The 24,368-nt window shown below is 35.8% G+C and overlaps 1 protein-coding gene and 1 long non-coding RNA gene across 3 annotated transcripts in view; both read left to right on the top strand.

Annotated features, from left to right (window-relative positions):
• LOC149795719 (uncharacterized) overlaps positions 1-24,368 on the top strand; it is a 145,408-nt gene that overhangs the window by 17,361 nt on the left and 103,679 nt on the right. The window lies entirely within an intron of this gene.
• On the top strand, positions 2,221-13,376 carry LOC149795720 (uncharacterized). The gene is made up of 3 exons (XR_016422395.1): positions 2,221-4,024; positions 11,166-11,283; positions 12,679-13,376. It is a non-coding gene; the product is annotated as an uncharacterized LOC149795720 (long non-coding RNA).

The following is a 24,368-nucleotide window of genomic DNA, read 5'->3' as shown; positions in this document are numbered from 1 at the left end:
AAATCTTTTGTTCTCTGCAGACCCGTTGGTCCAGAAGTCTTGGTTCTTCACCACGTGATGACCTTTATCTCCTTCTGGGCCAACGTCACACCCGACAGCTGCACACAGGGTATAACAAAACCCGAATTAGCACCTCGGCTGAACAACACCTATAATACGGTGCATATACGGAGATACAGCATAACTATCACTCCGTACCTCCTTCACTCATTCATCACTACACAGCATTCACCAGTCACCGCCCATCAATCAATCAGCACCAATCAGTCATCAATCAGCCAGCTGAAAATATCATATCCGAATCCGCGTACTACAAATGACACGGTCATATAAAACAGCACGTAATGACGATATGTACTATAAGCTTGAGTTCATTTTATACAAATCATATTACCGGGACTATTGTATAAGGTGATAATCAGGTTCAGAAGTGAACCTGTGTCTGACATGAATCGTATAATGCTTAACGTAACACCTTCTCTTCCTTAATATATACAATATTATTATGAATATAATCGTTCTGTTAAGTTACATACAGGTAAACTAGAAAACAGTCTATAACATTACATTATATTACACAAGTACAAGTCGGAATTACCTAAAATACAAGAAAAAATGTGATAGTAAAACATTTATATCATATATTATAAATAGGAAAATAATATTTAACTCACATACCTCTACGGCTGGAGACCGTGCGTCATAAAATGGACTGCTCACGACAAGACTCTTCGTAATATGATGTTTAAGTCTACGATGAGGTAAGTTATACACAGGCTATGTAACCATACACTGCCTGTACGCACAAGGCATATAGGTTTTTCCATCGTAAGCACTTTTCTTACAGCATAGGATGAACCGAACTCACCATTTGGAAATAATATACGATATACATAAGCCATCCTCGGGTAACGATGTACACAAAAAAGAAACCCGAGTACGTCTTTAATCCAAATAATAAACAAACGATAGATATATACAATTCCGTGACACTCTGTCCTTAGTTCCAAGTGCTGATTGGAAGTCTGTCTTTAGTTCGAAGTGCTATTTGAGAGTCTCTACTCTTTGTTCGAAGTGCTGTTTGAAAGTCTCTATCCTTAGTTCGATCTGCTCTTTGGGAATCTCTATCTCTTTGGCGGTACTAGTTTCCCTTCACATCCACTGCAAATCCTTTTCCCCAGATTTTAAAACTTGTTGCCAAATTTATCCTGAAACAACTTGCCTGAGTGTTTTAGGTAGCTTAGCACCTTTCGGTCTCGAGTTCGGCCTGATAACACACGTGCCATCACAGCCTTAAAATGTATCGTAAACTTTAACTAGAAACATATTTCTTTTCAGCTGTATTTTCACAAATCAAAGCATGATGCCGAATTATATGAATCACACCTAAATAAATCGAAAATGGCCTTACTTAGTCAAAGCTAAATGAAGAGACTTGCATACGATTAATAAATTTCTCTTAAAGGCACTACTGACATGTATTATATTTTGAAATTTAAATAATATACCTTCAGGTGATATACTTTAAGAAGCTCAACTAGATCTTTTCCCATGACTCACCGTAGCAAATTCAGATGCTTATTTAAAAGTTTGACTCCCCCGCCCCATTTCCAACTGCAGTTTTTACCGATTTCATCCTCTCCCTTCTAAGTGGATCCCAAGGGAGGGAACTCAAAACTTTATTTCTCTCGCGGATGGTTATTACATAGGGGATATATGTATTTACTTTTGGGGAATTGTTTCTACAAAGTCATGGAACCCTGTATCCACTGAAAGTAGTCTTGTAGAAACTAGACTTTGGCTTGACTCCATGGAATCTCCGCTGAACGAGGAACGCTTGTTTAGCCGAGATCTCACTAGCCCACCTTAGATTGGTTTGAATGTCCATTGAAAGTCTAGACTTGAAAGAGACATAGTCTTGACAGAACCCTCGACTGATTCAGATGTATGAAACATATCGACACTGTGCTTCTGTATTTTGATGTCCACAAATCTGTATGTTGAATAATGCTGTGATAAGTTCTTCTTACAAAGAGAAATCGGTTTTTAAAAAAAAAGTAAAAGAAAGAGTTTAAAAAGACGGTGTGTTTCAACTTTCAAACATTAATTTAAACATTTAGAGCATCTCGTTCATCACTGCTAATTAGTACACATACATACTGTACTGATGATGTTTATTGACATCTCCATTCTAATATTTCTGTTTTTTTCCCCCTTTAAACGAGTGGTTTGGAGCGCTCGCCTTTACGGATCACTGCCATCTCATTTCTATCCGCATGTGATCGAGTCTCGGGCTCAGCAATGTTTTATGTGAGAAATCTTGACAGTAGCTTCCCATGGGTCGGTGGTTTTTCATTGGGCTTTCCCCGGGTTCTTCCTTCGCCAAATCAACTGGCCGTTATGTACCTCCTATCCCGTGCTGCAAAATGACGTTAGGACACAACAACAACTTCCCTTAACACATTCCTCTTTTTTTAGAATTTGAGATCTTTCGATTATATTAAATGGGACATATTTGATAACTAGGATGCGTTCGTTACTGAGAACTGAGCTTAAGATCCCCATGCAAGGATGGAACATGGTCATTAATAGAGGCATTCGTTCTTGGCATGCACTATCGATTGGCGACATAGTAAGTTAATATCGGCAATCGCTTGTACGCGTCAAAATATACTTCCTTTAAATAACCGAAGCAAATATCATAAAACTCGCATTATGTACTTTAATTTGTTGGAAAATTAGAGAAAGACAAGAAAGTTGAATATACGAGTGAGAGAAAGAAAATCTTTTACAATAAAAGGGTTTTTACCAAAGCATATTGAAAAGTGCCTTGTGCTCCAAATGAAACTTTACCAGTTTATATACGCATAATACATATATAAAAACCAGTCCAGACCTTCTTTAGTTTTTTTCGGTACTTTTTCAATATTTTAAAAAATATTCGTGAACCGACACCATTAAAGACTCGCATTAGCTTCTCTAGGCTTTAAAGGTTTGATCCTCTTGGATATTTCGAAGATAATTTAATTCTTCTTTGTTATCCAGAATTACTCTATGTTAGTGCTCTTTATCTTCTGGTTTTTATCGGAATGAAATACAAAAGTCGTTTATTTTCCATCAAGTATATAGTTGGCAATGAGCTGGTGGTTGAAGTCAGATAAGGTAAACTACAGATGTCAAAAGTGAGCACGATGTAGGATCCAGTACAAAGCACTCAAAAAACGAGCGTTTGCTTAATCGTTCTTGTAACTGGTATCAGACAACACGAAATATCATGCGTGGAGGCGAAATGTTTGAATAGGAGTCTGACATTGCAAATTTATTTAGTAGAATATTTTACAGTTAACTATGAGGACGTTTTCTTAATTTTGTTTTCGAACATGGCATTACAACTCGTCATCTCTGTACTCATTCTGGTAGCCTGTACGGGAACATGGCATTACAACTCGTCATCTCTGTACTCATTCTGGTAGCCTGTACGGGAACATGGCATTACAACTCATCATCTCTGTACTCATCCTAGTAGCCTATACGGGCCAGTATCAGGCAGGGGTTTAACTTGCGAAGAACTGGCGCTCTATCCTGGATGAGTCATGCATTCTCGACGCTATCATGCCATGACATTTTATAAACCATGGCATGCAGATTCACCAACAGGAAGTGATAGACTTAAAGTGTCCGAGTTTTTCTTCGCGCATATGCAGTCAAGCAGAATTAACAGTATGGACCAAGTTAGACCGGAGCGTGTTGTTTTTCTATATATAAATTGCACGTACTCTATTGGTGCAGAAGGTCCGTTCTGGTATTTGCACTAAAAGTGTATTGTCTATGATTTTATTCAAAATATGTACATTAAAAGTTGGCCCTACATACACGTCTGAAGTGTGAATGGGATGGGCTGAGTGTGGTTGTGCACAACATGAGTAATGTCATGAAATTAAAATCAAGGCAGATTCAATATTACTATTAGGATTCAACGAAAATGAGAAGGTTCTTTCTAGCTGCGTTGTAAATTGGTACTGAGGTATGAAAAACAACTCTCTCTCTCTCTCTCTCTCTCTCTTTTCGTACATACATACATAAATGCATGCATACATAGATACATACATACATAGATACATACATACATGCATACATACATAATACATACACACACATACATACATACATACATACATACATATATACATACATACATACATACATACATACATACATACATGCATGCATGCATACATACATAGATACATACATACCTAGATACATGTACACATACACACACACACACACACACACATACATACATACATACATACATACATACATACATACATATATGCATGCAAAGATACATACATACATACATACATACATACATACATACATTCATACATACATACATACTGGAAAGGACTGACATACATACATACATTCATACATACATACATACTGGAAAGGACTGGCATAATCATTAAACATGCTAAATACAACAACATTGCTCTTACCGTTAGATAGCAATGAGAGGCAATATAAGTAATCAGTTCTGCTTGTTATTGCGCTTTGGAGCGTCTTGAGCATTATGTTAGGTACACGTTAGTTCTGCTGAAGATAACATCTGCACATGCAATTAATGTATACAGTGCTAAGCTGGATTTGGAGCAACACAGTCTTAAGTATATAGTAATAATACTTCACGCTCATTACCGCAATAATTATTTGTGTCGAAATTACGCGTAACTCGAATACGGGGAGTGGATCTTAGGTTAGTATATAGCGCTCTTGATCAATGATCAGAACGGCTTTTGGCATGTGGCCATTGTTCAACATCCGTATGTTCTCATGTTTGCTATCGCTACCACCACGACACTACTTAGAAGATTTTAATGAAACACACACACACACACACACACACACACACACACACACACACACTCGTCCCAGGGGCCCGAGTGGCCGAGTGGTCTAAAGCGCTCTCCGTCACGGATCACTGCCATCTCACCGCTGTCTGCGTAGGTTCGATTCTCGGGCTCGGCCAATGTGGATATGTGAGAAAGCTTGCCGGTGGCTTCTCGTGGGTAAGTGGTTCTTTTCGGGGTTTTCTCGGGTTCTTCCTCCACCATTAATACTGACCGCCATGTATAGCCTGTCTTGTGCTGAAAAATGGTGTTAAACCGTATAACAAAAACAACAACAACTCGTCCCAAAACCTAGTTGGTCCTATGTAAAAATGGTGCTTCTCAGACAGCCAATATAGTCGCTACAGTAGCCATTGGGAAAATGTTGTTATTGCTACCCTTCCTAACTGAATGGTCATATAATAATAATGGTGCAGATTGGATGTTTAGTATGGCAGTCAGCTTAAAAATATTTTAATAATACAAATAATAATGAGGACTTTGTATAGCGCCTAATCTTTAGAAGCTCTAAGCGCTTTACAACATTAGACAACATCTATAAGATAAAAAACATAATGATATGATTACAAAAACAAACACCATGAATTAGAAAACATAAAAAACATGCTGAGAATATTTAAGGTAGGAAACATTATTAGGTCTTTAAATTTGTTCTTGCAGTCGAAATAAGTGAGTTTTGAGAGCACTCTTGAATGGGATCACTGTGTCTTTGTGTCTAAGTTCAGTGGGCAATTCATTCCACGTTGCTGGGCCCTGGTATGCAAAAGAAAGCTGTCCATATGACTTTGTTTTCATTGTGGGAATAATGAGTATACGATTGTCAGAAGAGGAGCGTAAGTATCTTGCTGGTGTATGCACATGGGTGAGGTCGGATAGGTATGTTGGACTAGAATCCGACAGTGAAACGTAGCACAGATAATAGTATCACTGCCCTTCCTGTTGTTGTTGTTGTTGTTGTGTTTTGGATTTTTAACGTAGCTTTAACTGCCCTTCCTGAACGGAAAGCCATGTCGATTTTATCAAAAGACTTCGTATAATGTCTAGTTGGTCATCAATGAAAATGGTTTCTCTCGAATTTCCAATACGGACTCAACAGTGGCCATCTTTAAAATAAATCTTGTTATCGCTGCTCGTCCCGAAAGAATGGTTATATTAACACGGTGGCTTCACTAAAAGACTTCTTATGATATCTAGTTTGTCCCAAATGAAAACGGTGCCGAAGAATACGGCCAACACGACAGTCATAATATATCTTCATATCTCTACTTCTATTTAATGGAAAGTCGACATTGAGTTTTCACCTAAAGGCTAATTATGGTATCTAGTTGGACATGAGTGAAAATGGTACCGATCTGACCTCTGAACTAAGATAGCCCTCTTCAAAGTCTTCTTGTGGCTATTCAAAAGATGAGTTCTTATGGTGTCTTGTTGGGTTTGAATGAAAATGGTTATAACCTCACTTTCAATATGGCCACCATGGGAAGCATTTTTAATCTTGTTTATCGATACTCCTCCAGAATTAATGTCATATCAACAAAGCGTTTTTACCCTATCTAGTTGGACCGATATGAAAATCTTGCCCCGCAGACATACAATATGGCAGCCACAATATACATATTGAAAATCTTTTCATTAATTCCCTTGAATGGATGGTCATTCTGGCACGGGGTTTTCATCCAAAGTTTTCTAATGATGTCAGTTTTGATCTAAATGAAAATGGTGCCGATCTTTCATATAATATGGGTGCTAATGTGAAGATCCTATCGAACAAGAATGTCAGAGATGGTTTCAGCGCTCAGCAATTTAATGAAGAAATTGTCTTTTCTTGCAAATTCTTTTCAAGCAGTAGATAGAAAGCCCTTTTAGGTTATATTGTTTCTTATCTGCGTTAAAAAGTCGACTACATTTGTGAATCCGTCTCTGCAAATTCTTCTTAGAATTTCTGAGATCCGCGTTTGATACATAGTGCTGTCTTGCTCACTTATTCCCATATGACATTTGGTGGCCCCAATGGGCATCAGCCTTTCAAAGGGAGTCTTCACTATGAGTCAAGAAGTGGACATTGTGACTGATATAGACACCAACTCCACGGAGAGAAATTTGGATAGTTTGGCGGTGAAAATCTCGACTTGCATCTGAAATAGCCAGGTTGGGTTGTGCATTTTTCCCCTATGACAGATTGGTACGAAATATTCATTGTGTTAGAAGTAGTGTGTTTTGAGAAGGTTTGAATATATCCGAAGTGAAGAGAACGGAGGTAGTTTTTGAAGAACTCCAAACCCGTGCAACGTCACTATGGTGATATGGACAGCGCAATGCATGCATGTACATTCATGAAGAACATTGCTCACAACTGTTAATTTGCACTCGCGACTAAAATACAGAATTTTAAAGATGATGGTGCAGCTACAGTAAACATCAATTTAGACTGTATATAACTAAATGACTACTCTAAGAAACAAACTCAGCAAAATAACAATACCGCCTTCCCTTGAACCCACCACTTCTATACTACAACAAGGATTTCAGAAGAAAAAGAACTGCACTAGAAATTAAAATGTTGGGCGAATGCCAACAATAACTACTCTGTCAGAAATTAAAGGGTAGGGTGACTTACCAAGATAAAGATTGCTTCAACGATGTTCTCTTAAAGTGCATATTAGTAAAAGGAACTATCTTAGAAATCTGACAGTCACTTAGTCTATACTTATTTTCAAAACGACCAAGTAAAATCATGGGCACAACTTAAGCGCACCAGGTTCAGCATTTGATGTACGATTTAATATAACACAAGAAGAGTCAGAGTTGATGTAAGCTTTAAGGTAACATGAGTAGTGATAGAGTTGATGACAGTTTTAACACAACCTGGGTAGGGTCAGAGTTGATGTAAGTTTAAGATAACATAAGTAGAGTTAGAGTTTATGTACATTTTTAAGATATCCTGGGTAGAGTCAGAGTTGATATAAGTTTATGATAACATAAGTAGAGTCAGAGTATATGTAAATTTTAAGATATCGTGGGTAGAGTCAGAGTTTATATAAGTTTAAGATAATAAATGTAAAGTCAGAGTTTAGGTAAACTTTAAGATATCCTGGGTAGAGTCAGAGCTGATATAAGTTTAGGATAACATGTGTAGAGTCAGAGTTTATGTAAATGTTAAGATATTCTGGGTAGAGTCAGAGTTTATGTAAACTTTAAGATATCCTACGTAGAATCAGAGTTGATATAAGTTTACGATAACATAAGTAGAGTCAGAGTTTATGTAAATTTTAAGATATCATGGGTAGAGTCAGAGTTGATATAAGTTTACGATAACATAAGTAGAGTCAGAGTTTATGTAAATGTTAAGATATCATGGGTAGAGTCAGAGTTGATATAAGTTTAAGATAACATGAGTAGAGTCAGTCTTTATGTAAATTTTAAGATAATAAGGGTAGAGTCAGAGTTGATATAAATGTTAGATAACATGAGTAGATTTGGTGTTTATGTAATTTTTTAAGATATCCTGGGTAGAGTCACAGTCGATATAAGTTTAAGATAACACGTATAGAGTCAGAGTGTACGTAAATTTTAAAATATCCTGGGTAGAGTCAGAGTTTATATAAGTTTAAGATAACATGAGTTGATTATAGTTTATGTAATGTTTTAAGATATCCTGGGTAGAGTCAGAGTTGATATAAGTTTAAGATAACATGTGTAGAGTCAGAGTTTATGTAAATTTTAAGATATCCTAGATAGAGTCAGAGTCGATATAAGTTTAAGATAAAACGTGTAGAGTCAGAGTGTATGTAAATTTTAAGATATCATGGGTAGAGTCAGAGTTGATATAAGTTTAAGATAACATATGTAGAGTCAGAGATTATGCAAATTTGAGGTTATGTAAATTGTAAGATATCTAGTGGGTAGTGTCAGAGTTGATATAAGTTTAGGATAACATGAGTAGAGTCAGTGTTTATATAAATTTTAAGATAACAAGGGTAGAATCAGTGTTGATATAAGTTTAAGATAACATGTGTAGAGTCAGAGATTATGCAAATTTGAAGATATCCTGGGTAGAGTCAGAGTCGATATAAGTTTAAGATAACACGTGTAGAGTCAGAGTGCATTTAATTTTAAGATATCCTGGGTAGAGTCAGAGTTTATATAAGTTTAAGATAACATGTGTAGAGTCAGAGTTTATGTAAATTTTAAGACATCCTATGTAGAGTCAGAGTCAATATAAGTTTAAGACAAAACGTGTAGAATCAGAGTGTATGTAAATTTTAAGATATCATGGGTATAGTCAGACTTGATATAAGTTTAGGATAACATATGTAGAGTCAGAGGTTATGTACATTTTAAGATATCCTGGGTAGTGTCAGAGTTGATATAAGTTTAAGATAACATGAGTAGAGTCAGTGTTTACATAACGTTTAAGATAACAAGGGTAGAATCAGTGTTGATATAAGTTTAAGATAGCATGTGTAGAGTCAGAGTTTGTGTAAATTTGAAGATATCCTGGGTAGTGTCAGAGTTGAAATAAGTTAAGATAACATGTGTGGAGTCAGAATTTATGTAAATTTTAAGATAACAAAGGTAGAGTCAGAGTTGATATAAGTTTAAGATAACATGTGTAGAGTCAGAGTTTATGTAAAGTTTAAGATAACAAGGGTAGAGTCAGAACTGATATAAGTTTAAGATAACATGTGTACAGTTAGAGTTTATGTAAATTTTAAGATATCCTGGGTAGAGTCACAGTTTACTATAAGTTTAAGATAACATGTATAGAGTCAGAGTTTATGTAAATTTTAAGATATCCTGTGTAGTGTCAGAGTTGATATGAGTTTAAGATAACATGGGTAGAGTCAGTGTTTATGTAAATTTTAAGATAACAAGGGTAGAATCAGTGTTGATATAAGTTTAAGATAACATGTGTAGAGTCAGAGTTTATGTAAATTTTAAGATATCCTGGGTAGAGTCAGAGTTGATATAAGTTTAAGATAACATGATCAGAGTTAGATTTAGTGTAAGTTTTAAGTTATCATGAGCAGAATTAGAGTTGATATCAGTTTAAGATGACATGATTCATGTTGTTAACTTACAATAATAAAGTCCGAATTCAGAGGTGGGATTAATACGACACCTATGCGAAAGCAAATCAAGCATTTTATACAGATAACGACAGCAAGATGAAACATTATGCAGAGCGTGATGGGACAAACTCAAAACCATTTATCATGTACCTAAATTGATATCAATAGGCAATGTGCCAACATTTATATGTGAAAGAATTTAAATGAAGAACAGATAAGCAAATGAAATGATTGGGAGAAAAACAACCTGTCAATTCATCTATGATAACAATAATACAGCTTCATACTAAAGGTTGATTTTGAAATTTTTTAATACTTACACTACTATTTCAAAGACTACCCTTTATCACCAAGAAACTTGTGTCAGGTGAAAATGATTTATCGGATCTACACAAGAAATTCAAAGAAGCCAAAAAGAAACTAAACCATCAATGCCTAGATTGTTGTGTCCATTGAAAATAAAAACTAAATACAACACAATCTAAGATAGTATGCTGAGTTTGGGTGCGAAACTGAAAACAGTACAAAGAATAATTTCACTCTCATCCCCTCTTTCTTTGTAAAGTTTTTTCTTACAGTTTAAAAGGATATATAATTCTTTAATATTCCTCCTTTTTAGCAAACTTAAGATCAGTTTAAGGCACCAGCTGTCTTTGTCAAATCTCGTGTGATGGGGCTTTTTAAAGACATGTTCGATTGCCTGACTCGCGGCCTAAAAGAGTAAATTCTGGTCTGATGCGGATGCTTACTGGCTTTCAGCAGATGCATTACGTTTTGTATTTTGTATTTGCTGCCATGATGTTGACTCTCTGATTTCGCTGAAAAGTTGAATATTTCTATATTTGAGACAGCACGAATGCAAAACATTTTTGTTCGTGATGTGGGTTAAAAAGTGTTATTGTTCTTGTCATACATGGTGACATTTTGAGTGTTGTGACCATTTAAAGACGAAAAAATAGGTGTAGGAAATGACCTCAATTGTATGAGTGTATCGAAGAGTTGTATATATATCCAAGACAAAGCATTAATAAATCTAACTTTTTTTATGTCAGACCCTTAAATTTACGTAAACTTTTATAAATTGTGCTCATACGGGCTTTATGAAAAGGTGTCAAGTTTTGCCATTTGCATTTGAAATGTCCATTCCGCAATTGTAATCAGATTTTTGTACATTTAGATGGGGCCATACTTTTCAGAACGTATCAAAATTTACTGATGGGCTCAGCAAAATATATCTCAAGGGCGTACGGACTCGTGAAGCTGCTGTTGTTCTGCTTTACACTCGGACTAGAATGGTGACTATTATACATAATTTATTTCATAAAAGTCATGGAGAATGCACGAAAAACATAACGAGATCAACAAATTACATATCCTGTGCTGTAAAAACAACTGATACTTCATATACCTGGAAAATGTATAATTTACGTCATGAATAGTTTTATCTATACATTCATAACGTATTATCTACATTACCTTACATTTGCATGTGTTTAAAAGTCTATAAATAAAACAAATGCAAAGTCTGAAACCCAAACTGCTGCTGCAGTATAAGCAGTGTTGTTATAGGTGCTGCCTCAGTTATATTTGCATTGCCTGCATTGCATGCTATGTCAAGAGTATGTAAGGGGGCAAATTTCTGTCGATCTACGAAAAGCACATTAGTTTGGGCCAGAGAACAATTAGTTAGATTTATGGGGACAGGAGCTTATTAAATCGCTATAATGCAAGGATTTCTAATGTCTGGTCGGTAGAGGTATAGATTTCTAAATTAAGCATTCGTTTACTTAACCGCGAGACGAACTATTAGCGACAGGGTTAACTTCGATTTCATATCGGAACTGTCAAAATTGAAATTCTACAGAACCGTTATTCTGGAGTAAATGTCAAGTTGACCCCAATTTTGGCGGCTATTTATAAAAGGCGGTAAAAATATTTCATCCTGATTGGTTATGTTAAATAAGGGGCGTGTTTCCCACACGAAATTTCCTAGCTGTAAATATTCCCCCACCCCCGAAAAAACTAATTAGTATAAGCTTTGCTGCAAGAATAAAGGTACAGGGGACTCCGAGAGTCAATTTGAAAAGAAATTCTCTCGTAAAACAGACCGGATGTCTGGAAGGTCGACGCACACAATTTTGGCGATATAAACGGACAAAGTTTGAAGCATAAGGTATTTGTGTCAATTTTCACGTAATTTGTTGATACCAATATTATGACTTGCTTGAAGTGAATTGCTTATATGTGCATGAATTTATTTGTTTAAATTCGTAGATCAATTCTCTTGATATGAGTATAACTGTGTTATATATATATACATACTGACTAAAATTAACGTTGTTTAGCCATGAGGTGTGATTTCATGTATGCTAAAGACTTGAAGGTGTATATTCGCTGAACATAGGGTAGTTAAGTCATGTAGTGAATTTCGCTTATTCATTTGTGTAACTGAGACAAGAGCGGAACTGTTAAGTCTGGGGTGCATTAATGCGAGTGACGAATCAGCCATTGGGCAGCACATTAATCTTGTGAAACTAGGTTTGTTTTGATCTGCCAGGCTGGGGCCGACTAATAGCATTTTGTATCTGTTTCAATACCGGTAGTAAGATCTGATAACGAGAGGAGAGTAAAGATCTATTCTCAGTAGGATAACCGACACAAACTTTAGGTTGTTCTGTTTGTTTTAAAAGGGAAAATGGCTCTTCAGACATATTCTCAGACGTATCCTCAGATGTACCTACGCAATGACGTATCCAAGTATCTGTGTATCTACATGCTTACATATCCACCTACCCACACAAAGTTTGAGGGCCGAAAGGAGCTGAGAGAGTAATGAGGTAGGGAGAAAAAAAAGGAAAAAGTCGAAAGGACAGAGAAGAGCTACAGTGAAATTGGAGTGAATCAGAGATAAGCAGGTTATGCAATTGTACAAGGCAACAACTTCGATTGTTCACTCGATCCAGGGGCGGATTAAAGCTCACTGGTGCCCTAAGCACTGACAAATCTTGGTGGCCCCCCTCCTTTCCACGTACACCTGGGAAGATAACGCTAGGGTGCACCATGATCAAGAAACAGAACATTATGATCAATTTGCACTAGTTTTATCAATTTTTTTTTTCACAAATCTTCATTCGTTTCTTTTTTCTTTTCACCCTTTTCTCAACTTTGTGGTGCCCCCTTTGGCCCTGGTGCCCTAAGCACGTGCTTAGTCTGCTTAATGGTTAATACGCCCCTGACTCGATCGTATGATGAACTAATTCTATCAGTAAAACAGATCGACTACTTTATAAATATATTTGTGTTTTGAAATTCGGTGAAAGATTTATTCGAAAAAGAAGCGTATCTTCCTAATGTAATGTATTATCACCATTGTTTATACAATTGATTAAATTTTGATTTTTATGTACAGGGGCTCGAGTCGTTCTGTTCTATATATCTGCCCAGATCTCTATTTATTCTGCCTATAAGTTTACTCGATCCAGGCAATAACCCTGAGGGCGATCATCTCCTAGATAACGAGAACCGAATAAAGTGGACACCTTGAAAGAATGTACAATCCGCCAATCAACCCACGCCCTTACAAAGATGGGGGCGTTAAAGAGTAATATACAGTGTACATATTTGTCGAGAACTTGCAGAAGGCAAAAACAAAGTTTTCTGACAACATACAGAGATAAAGCAACGAGAGGAAACGAAATTAAACATGCAGCGGCGCGTAAATCACGCGCAAATGGTTAAAACGTCTTTGGGAAAACATGATAGATAAAAATTAAAGCTATAAATAAAAAGCATGTCAGAAATGGAACTTGCAACTGTAAATGTGTAACCAAATTAATTTAGTCATTCGAGTGGCTTTTCGTTGGCCATTACCAAAGGCATCTCCATAATGTGTTTCATACTTTATGACGTTGGGATCTTTTATTTTCCAACAAATTCAAACTACTCGAATGTGATAGAGTGTCTTTTAGATTTGTTTAATTAAACTACGTCATGAAAATGAGTCTATGACCGACTGACTGACTGACTGGTTCAATTACCCTTTCTGTTCAAAGGTTTCATTGGGAACATAAACGGAAATTAGAAAATCGGCATTTCTTTTATATAAACTCGACCTTTTCATGGTAATGGAAAGCACCTTTATTAATTGTATATTAAAGCATGGCCATAGATGCACTCAACTCCTAATTATACCTTAGAAAAAGACCCTAACGATGATTGTTCCTGTGTAATTATGTCTTATATCTGATAGCAAATAATGGTTACTGCTGTATTACAAATGCAAGATATTCATGAGTGGGATTGTTTAGGTATTTCTGATGAATTCTGAAATATAACTTTTTCTTTAAAAAATGTTTGTCTTAAACAGATCAGATAAAATTTTGCATTGTCTTGCATGACACAATTATAAATTATGTCACAGAACAGTTGCAAATTATGACACAACACGATCTTAAATTATATCATAACACAAATGTAAATTTTATCACAACACAGTTGTAAATTATATCACAACACAACTGTAAATTATATCACAACACAATCGTAAATTATATCAGAACAGTTGTAAATTTCATCACAAAACAGTTGCAAATTATATCACAAGACAACCGTAAATTATATCACAAGACAACTGTAAATTATATCACAACACAATTATAAATTATATCACAATACAGTTGCAAATTATATCACAAGACAACTGTAAACTATATCACAACACAACTGTAAATTATATCACAACACAATTGTAAATTATATCAGAACACAGTTGTAAATTTTATCACAACACAGCTGTAAATTATATCACAACACAGCTGTAAATTATATCACAACACAATTATAAATTATATCAAACAGCACAATTGTAAACTATATCACAACACAACTGTAAATTATATCACAAAAAACGTAAATTATATCAGAAAACAGTCGTAAATTATATCACAACACAGTTGTAACTTATATCACAACACACTTGTAAATTATATCACATCACAATTGTAAATTAAATCACATCACAATTGTAAATTATATCAGAACACAATTGTAAATTATATTACATCACAATATCACGACACGATTATAAATTAAATCACAACATAATTGTAAATTACATCAGAACACGATTGTATATCACATCACAATTGTGAATTAAATCAGAACACGACTGAAAATTATATCACAACACAGATGTAAATTATATCACAACACAATTGTAAATTATATTTTGTATTTAGACTATCAAAAAACTAACCTACATATGTCTGGACTTAGGCGAGTGTAAATGTTGCTGCATGCGTATTAGCCCGGGAGCAGTCCTAGAAAACTGAACAATCAAATATGCAGTTTTCTAGCCCTGAGAACAGCTGTGTTATGCATTTGCCTCTGTAATACACTCGGTCCGCGTATTAACGTACAACATTTTGTCTACATCGGGTGTCTGGCTAGTATACCTCCCTTCGCACGGTCCAAGCGATTTGACATTTATGTGGTTTCTTCGAAGCGTGTAGGTTGTTGGTACATTTGAACACCTACGCGCGTGCATAGCTAAAACTGAAATAGCAGTGAATAAAATTGATGACGTAAATGTAGGTTCAGTTTTGCTTATACTCTTAAAGCTATGACTTTGCTGCAATTCACTTAGCAATTGTGTAATTAGCATAAAGCTGATAAATGTTTACGATGTTTAGAAATGTATGTCTTTTTCTATAGATTGTTCTCTGTCAAAATTCCAATAAATGTGTGTGAGGTCCATTTAAACTCCAGGGGAACATTTTGTTCCTTAAACCTTCACAAAATTATCGCAGAGGTAACATTGACTCGTTTACGCCTATTGACACGTTGATTTTATTTGTGAAGAAGACTGTTGACTTGGAGCTCTCTGGGCTTCTAGAGCCTGTTTTCTTTTTTTAATTTTGTTCAGTGTAAATGCAACAAGAAAGATGCTGTATTAAATATGTAACGACATTTATTATTACGTTCAAAACCTTAATATTAGCGTTTACGTCGCTATAAGGAGCATATGAACATAGTAACAGTTACAAAATTTAGAAAATCCCTTTAAAAAATAAAGCTGTCTGTCCATAATTTACATATTAAATCAGGGAGATGAAAGAGACCAATTTTACCCCCACTAGATCCAAACGTTTGTATTTGTTTCAACGTGCTAGGAAATCAGTATAACGATATATTAAAACGCCAAAGGTACTTGCCGCTTTGAAAGAAGTATATAGATTCATTCGTGGGAAGGCCCGAGTCCGCTGAATTGATTAAATTACTAATTTCCACCAAATCTACATAGATTAGAAATCTGGGAAGTTATATCAAATTAAAACTAATTGAACGTAATACTTAGATGAATGTTACTTACAATTACATAAAATTACATGATTTAATTCATTCGTTATTAATTATTAATATTATAAGTATTCTTAAGTTCGCTTATTTTGATCTCATCTCGATTTAATTCTTTATTACGTGCCTATCTATCTATCTTATTTCGTGTATAATGTTCTTATGATATTACAAAGAAAAACATTATAAATACTAATCGTATATTGATGACGCTCTTTGCTTTTTATCCCGAAAGAAGTTTGTATTTAACTGCATGCATGCGATTGAACAAATATGTTCTGTATTATTTTAACGGTCATACATTACCGGGTTGTATACTTATTTTGTACTATGCTCCCCGTATAAATGTATGCAGGTATATACGTTTATGAGGGCGTGTCTATGCCCCCCCCCTTTCTCGTGTGTGTGTGTGTGTGTGTGTGTGTGTGTGTGTGTGTGATGAATAAACCATTGTATGGAAGTATTAAAGTGCAGTGGCCATGGCAAGACATTTGCATGACATACATGATCAATGTCGTTGGCTTCAATAACACGAGCTAACGATGGCATTACGTTGACATGTTGGCATTACACTGACATGATGGCATTACGTTGACACGATGGCATTATGATGATATGTTGTCAACATGTCAGTACAACAATATAGATATACTAATTCGTCATCATGTTTGCATAATCATGTCTACAAGCTGCAATCATTCTGGACGTAAAGGATATCGTCTTGATTATATATACAACATAAATATTTCGTCATAACGATGGCAGTTTAATGTTTTCGTAGACTGCAAATTATAAGCACTCGAAGAGTCATAGGTACCGCATATTTACGGCACAAAACGAGGGTCATACGAAGAAATAAATCAGAAAGTCTATGCTACTAATTTAAAGTCTTCTTCTACACTTTGTATGCGTCAGTAGGGTGTCAGATTCATTCATCATTAATTTCATTATATACATACATCATTCATGAAACTGTGCTAAGTGTTTTCTCCAGATCCAATTCCATACGGTTTGAGTCTCTTACGCACTGTATACAAGTTAAATGGACTAGTATTCTGAGCAGGGGTGGGTGGGTCACTTTTATTCTAAATCTCTATCTCTACATGTCCTCAGATAACCTGTGAGATATTTTTCGTATGACGCATAAACACACTTGTAAGTATAGGTTACTGCATTTGTATTGGAACATATGAACGAGTTTTCTTTTCTGAGTAATACTGCACGACCCTAGGAGTGCAGCAGTACTCAAAAAAAACTTCATTCATATTTTCCCATAAAACTGCAGTAATCTTTGTATTATATACTCATTTCGTTTTCCTACCTAAGGTTTAATAAGCTTAATAATAAAGGAATTACACTACCAGAAACAAACAAATTGAGTTTATGCTTTATTTCAAAATAAATACGCAATCGTAGATTCATCAATACACAGTGACAATATTAATGCGCAAATAGCACTGACAGCGACCTTTGAACTTCGTCGCGCCCTCGATATTAGTTTCATTTTTTTTTCTTTTTGGTCCACTTAAAATTGAAATTTAGAGTTATATTTTGAATTAGTGAGCATTGAAAAAACCTTTTCCAGTTGGTCTGGAACGGTTGGATTTTGATTTTCTGTTGATTCAACTCAACTATGATTTGCTGCTTATGATGGACTAGATTTATTGGATGATTTCAGTGCAGTAACGAAAATGTGAGTTCAGTTTGAAATGTAGTCGAAATTACAGTACCATTTCGAATGTATGGTACATTTTCGGTGTGTATAATGTTCTCCATGATATTGATCATATCTTTCGGATTGCCGAACTAAGAACGTACATTTCGAGGAAATTCAAGATGCATTAATGTAAATATATTTATTACCATTCTTATTACCAGCTAAAGAAGACGTATGTTTATGCCATATCGCTTGCATGCTCGCTGTTGCAGGGACCCCAACTATGACCTGTATCATACAGTGTATGTCTTCTATCGCTAGCCTAACTTTGTGTCAAAATAGTTAAACGGAGAAAATTTCAAGGCATCGGTTGTGTGACAGTCAGTTTAGCCAGCCGAAATAATACTTTTTCGTCTTTGCTTATTGGCTCTGACGGTCATAGTTGCCTACCAAAACCTTCAGTTGTATTTCTGTTCTTGAATTTGGTGTTTTGGCAGACTTGTAAAATGGTACGTCTCTGATATGCGATAGGTTTTGACCTCAGTATGCTTTTCTATGCTATTTTTATAGACCTTAGAGAGCACCGGTCATAGTCTAAACCATTCTATTTGCGAAAGATTATGGTTATTTCTCCTAAATAGCTGTTTAAATTATCAGAATGGTATTTTCAATTACTGCATGTCTCACCTTTCTTGTGATATTGCGAATATCACGTTCGTTCGCTTGCTTGTTTCAAAGTTTCATTTGTGACTCAATGAACTCGTTCACATCGTCAACGTTATCAACTCTACTTTCAAATGAACGAAACAGATTGTTTAGTTCATTTACAAAGAAATCTAATCAAGCAAAAGCGTATACGACATGAGTGTACATGGTTTTGTTTACAAAGTAGTTCCTAATACACGATAGTATTTGTAGTCACACGTGTCGAGCGGTATGAAGTCTGATAGTATCGAAACATACTGCACGTTTTTGACAATTTAAAGTTAACGGAAATAAAATGAGCATATAATAATTTATAATAATGCTGTCAACTAAATCTTCATGTTTTTAACTTTTTTAATATCTCAAATAATGCACTCAAATAGGCTGGGAAGTGATTTTAATACAATAAAATAAAATCATTATGTTTCATCATATAAAAATATTAATCTTAATTGTGCTGATTTCAAATTGCAACATGTACAATTTTTTTCACATCGTCTCAAAACATTGTATTGTAAATTTGTCATAAGATCCTCGATTTTACTTTTTCCATCGCCATTTATCTCTTCGTTTCATCATAAATAGTAAAAGCTGTTGAATTCCCAGTCAGCAGTGTGAGCTGGTACATTATTTAATCGTGTGTGACTGCATTTTACGTTTTTCCTATCACTTGGTGGCTTGCAATGCATGCAAAAAGCAATCCAGTCAGTATTCTCTGTTTTCGTCATCGTTAGTTGCTTCTTGGGAGGTTTCTTTCTAGCGGCTAGCCTACCTACTTCTGTTTACGTTTATCTCCCCAAACCGTTATTTCTTCTTATCTGGTTTGCATATATCATGGTTATTATTTGTGTCATCATTGCTCTCGCTTCTTAACAACGTGTCTGAAACATTTCCGTCAACGAGTACAGCTGTGTACTTCCGTTTTCTCAAAGACAGAATGCTAAATTTTACATATATCTCTTTCTATATCTCCCCACTATATCTGCATATATAAACCTTATTGGCAAAAAGTGCAATGCAAACATTCCCTACGTTTTGGCATTTTCTTTGTAAACGCTGTTTGCTCACGTGTAGTCAGTCATGTCATGGCTTGCCATAAATCCATTATGTAAACAGTCCATACTGATGAAAATTTCTCGGTAAAGCACAAACGCAGTGCAAAGAACGCTCAGAGAAAGGGCACAAAGCCAGCAAAAAGAATTTTTGGGAAGAAAAATACTCATAAAAAGAGACAAAAAACTGTGCGCTTATTTCTACCTTGTATATCGAGAAGTTTGTATGCTGGTTTTGTCCTTTCATTGAGAAATTCCAAATAGAGTTCAACAACTGAGCATCAGCATTATGGCGTTGTCTTTCAAGACCAGCTAATGTGCGGTTTCACTTTTGATACTCATTTAAGAACAATTGAAACTCTAATTATCGCTGTAGGGTTACGCTCTAAGCCATTATTTACACGATACAAGTAAAACGACCCCATAAAACTCACATCTGTAATAGAATTGCACATTGACTGGAAGGTCGGTGGCTTTGAACCCTGAAAAAAAGATTAAACCTCTTCCTTGATGTCGTATTGTTTTCTCGTTGTTTCTGGCTTCGTTTTCCTGGTTTATTGGAATTCTTACAAACATAAAGATCTTAAATGTCAGCTTCTTCCACAGCTTGTACTTACCGAATTGATAATTTCAACATACACACTAGAACAGGCTTGACGACCGGTTCCGGTAGGAGAAAACACTTGGTTTACTCAGGTCTTATCCTTCATCTTGCTTACAAACCTCTAATTTCCTCATAAAATTTCTCAAAATGAATCTTGGAAAATATTGGGAATACATTTTAACATATTATTGTTTATAAATACTCAGTTTTCAAACAAAAATAGCAGGCTAGAAGGATTTTCTTCGCTATCAAAGACAAGTTCTGCAAGTGGACGATTAGATACGATCTTGCCCAGTGGAGCATAGCACCCAAATAGATGTGATTTGTGATTTTGATTTTTAACGTAGCTTTAACAATTTTTCAGTCATGTCGCTACGATGTCTGCAATATGGCAGTTTATAGTGATGTCTAGCACTGGGGCATCATGCCGCAGACATGTAGCATGATGTCCCACCCAGTCACATTATCCTGACACCAGGCCGACCAGTCCTAACACTAACCTCTTAATGATGAACGCCAAGCAAGGCAGCTGTTAGTACCATTTTTGTAAGTCTCTGGTATGACTCGGCCGGGGATCGAACCCACGACCTCCCGCATCCGAGGCGGACGCTCTAACCACTAGGCCACCGGAGCGGTCACCCAAATAGAATGTATCGCATAGCATATGCTAGCCCAGTTCCGTTGATGTCGACATTTTTCACCCATCTAAGCAACTTTTTCACTATACATTTATGAGATCTGTTTTAATCACCGGCGATTTTATACATAAAAAGAGAAACACGCCGATTGTAAAGAAATATATATGCAAATTAGTAGCTATAACATGTTCTGGTTTAGGGTTGTCATTAATTAATTGGCATATCTGACTGTTTGTTGCGTACTTCTGCTGAATTCTACATCGATGCAGGCTGCATACCGAGTTCCTAAAAAAAATGGCATCTGAATTAAACATTCTACAATCTTGGTACGTCAGATTTTGGACAAGCATAAAACCGTTTATTCCTAGAGTGGGTGATTTAATTATTTTATTCTTGTAAGACTTTTGAGTTGTTTCATTGATTCATTAGTTATTGCGTCAGAAACTGGGTCGTTGTTGTGCTGTCGATAATTTCTCTTTGACTGCGGAAAAGAACTACACCCTTTATCTTTGAAAACATTAATTTCTCCGAACCGGGCTTTATGAAGATTTTTTTAATTATCTGCTTTTTTTGCCCAGCCAAAAGAGCATATAGTTTCCTTAATTCGCGACCAGTTACAGTATACATGCTAGATATTTTCTTGTGTCGTTTTTTTCAAAAGGATTTTAATAATTGCATCGAAACAAGCATATATGATGATGTTTCGACATCAGTATCATTGTGATGTCTTGTAAGCTCTCTTCAATAATTTTCTCAAAATCCAAACCCTTGCTAATGCATTGATTCCTGTGCAAACTGTATTTTCGAATTATTACGGTAATCTGTAATTAGAAGCGTTACGTTTCAATGGGCGCTTTTCTTTCGTGGAATACGTGCGAACGACCACACTTTATAAATGGAACTTCAAACAGTCTCAACTTGTATAATCAATTTCTTGGAGAGTGTTTGCCCTCAATTACCAGTTTTCTTTCCCTCGATTTTCATACCCGAGCCTTTATATTTTTTTTGTGGGCTTTATGAACGCTTCGCACTGAGCTAATGTTTGCAACGGAATTAAAAAAAGGAATCTATCAAACACTCGTCTTATATTAAATTACATTCATTTAGATGGTTGGTACATTTAGCCCTCAATAAATATCACATCATCCTAGATTATTGGAGAGCTAAATAATGCTTTGTTATTTTTATCATTTTGCAAAATTAATTTGGAAATGTGAGAGAAAGACTGGTTTCAATTGTCTCTCAGTACTTCAAGAAATTTCTGACGAATCGGTCGATGCTCCTGTTCCAGCAAAAAATATGATAAAATCGTCACGAATTCTTCATATGTGGCCAAAACAACATTTGTCAGGATTACCCACCGCCACAACCATTTTGTATGCGAACTTTTGTAGAGGGGTGATTTTAAGTGTTACATGAAAGACAATCACAGAAACACAGCTGTTTTGTTTTTCTTTCCTCCAGATTGAAGCATGCAATTCCGTTTTGAATTGTCAATCCGACCCTTCGATTTACTATAGTGTCAATCCATCCATTTAATTTACTACAGTATCAATCCGGCCATTTGATTTACTGTAGTAATTGCTCGTGGTTAACGGTTAATCTTTCACAGTCTGAAGCTACGTCGAAAGGAGTGAGTCACTTTCGGCTGTCCCATGCTTTTTGAACTGGAATGAGATTAAAACATTAAAAATAAAATTTTGCATTACTGAAATAATAGACTGTACCCAGGTCCTTTTTCCTTCATATACTTAGATAACTAAAGGCTGTCACATATTTTAGACACACAAAGCAAATTGTTATTAATATATTCAGTATTGGAAGAAATATCGACCAACGAACCAAAATATACATAACTAACGAGTCGCAATAAAAGAGCAAGATACAACAGTTCATTAGCCCAACTAGCCATGAAAACTAAACATTAGTGTCGTGCTAGCAAAGTTGTATGCCTGTTGCCAAATGTTTACATAAAAGAAGAAGACATATTTTAATTTCGAGACCATTTTCTCTGCTTCATCCTAGCAGGAATAGTAGGTCAAAATTTAAATGGTCTCCCCCTGAAGATGTATTTGGATTTATAACCAAAGATTAAACAATATAAGACGTGTGGAAATGTTCGGCTACTTCCGGCGCCGTGCAACCTGAGTGTGTCCAAGGAGCATGTCTAAAACAACAACGGTGAGGATCCAGTATTCCTCAGGCTACTGAAATTGGTTTCTCCCTCTCAATCTTTGTAAACCCTGCGAACTTATTTCTGAATATCCTTGGTTATTTCTATCCTTCTTCTGTGCTCTAGCTCAAATGCTTCCTTTGATGTAGCAAATGGCTTCTTGCATTCAAGGGTACGCTCGTAAAACATTTTTCCTTCTTACCAAAACCTGACGCTTAAGGACATCGTAACAAACGTAGGTGGGGTGGAGTGGGTAGGTGGTGATATTGCCATTGTTGTCTTTTCTAATATAGAACTTCGTACAAACAAATATAATCTTGTTACGTGCGAAAAAGGCCAAACGTGAAACAAACACGACAATCTCCTATCCGCCATCTTGGTTAGTACATAAACCAGGGCAAACTTTTACAATCTCCATGTCTGCCATCCTACTTTTCTCAAACCGTAATCACCTTCAACCAAACACTCACACGACTCCTCGAGATGTCTGCCAAACGTCTGGTCGGACGAACCTGATCTAAGCGAGGATAAGCCACTGAAACCTTTAGGTTGGACACAATACGTCACATTACAAAATCCAAGGTCACCAAAAAGACGGAACAATTTCCAAAAAGAAGCACGCCCAATGTTACACTACCCTTCACCTTCCTATGTAATCAACGAGCACGCGTAGAGAATATTGTGTTTAAAGGTTTAGTAAAATATTGAAGGACACTTGACAAAGGTTATGATATGATACGCCCTTCCTTATGATAAATTTATTGGAGATGTTAAAGGTTTATATATACTCGTCCCGATGTAAAGTGCAAGTACGTGATAAGTGAAAGTACACAATCACTAGAAATCGCATTACCACATAGTAGACAGAAAACTCTTCAAGGACTGTGTTGTTTATTATGTTTTGGAGTCTTGGTTAGGTTTAATAATCAAGTAAAACATTTTGAACATCCTTACTTCGAGAACTTGTTTTTCCACAATGACATTTTATGGATGACGAAATGCGCTGTTCGTTTTTTACCCTCTCTCTCTCTCTCTCTCTCTCTCTCTCTGTGGTTTCATTGCTAGTGCCTGAACGATTGTAATTAGGGGTGATTTCAACGACAGGTTCTAGTTTAAGTTTTTGATATATTGTGTATGGCATTAAGTATTCGCATGCTTCTCGAGTTCTGTATGTATCAACTAATAGTTTCGCATTTA

This window comes from Sinohyriopsis cumingii, chromosome 7 (assembly GCF_028554795.1).
Source record: "Sinohyriopsis cumingii isolate HCF-2022 chromosome 7, ASM2855479v2, whole genome shotgun sequence".
In the NCBI taxonomy this organism is placed as follows: Eukaryota; Metazoa; Mollusca; class Bivalvia; order Unionida; family Unionidae; genus Sinohyriopsis; species Sinohyriopsis cumingii.
Note: the sequence above shows the minus strand (reverse complement) of the source record. Positions and strands in the feature narration are given on the sequence as shown.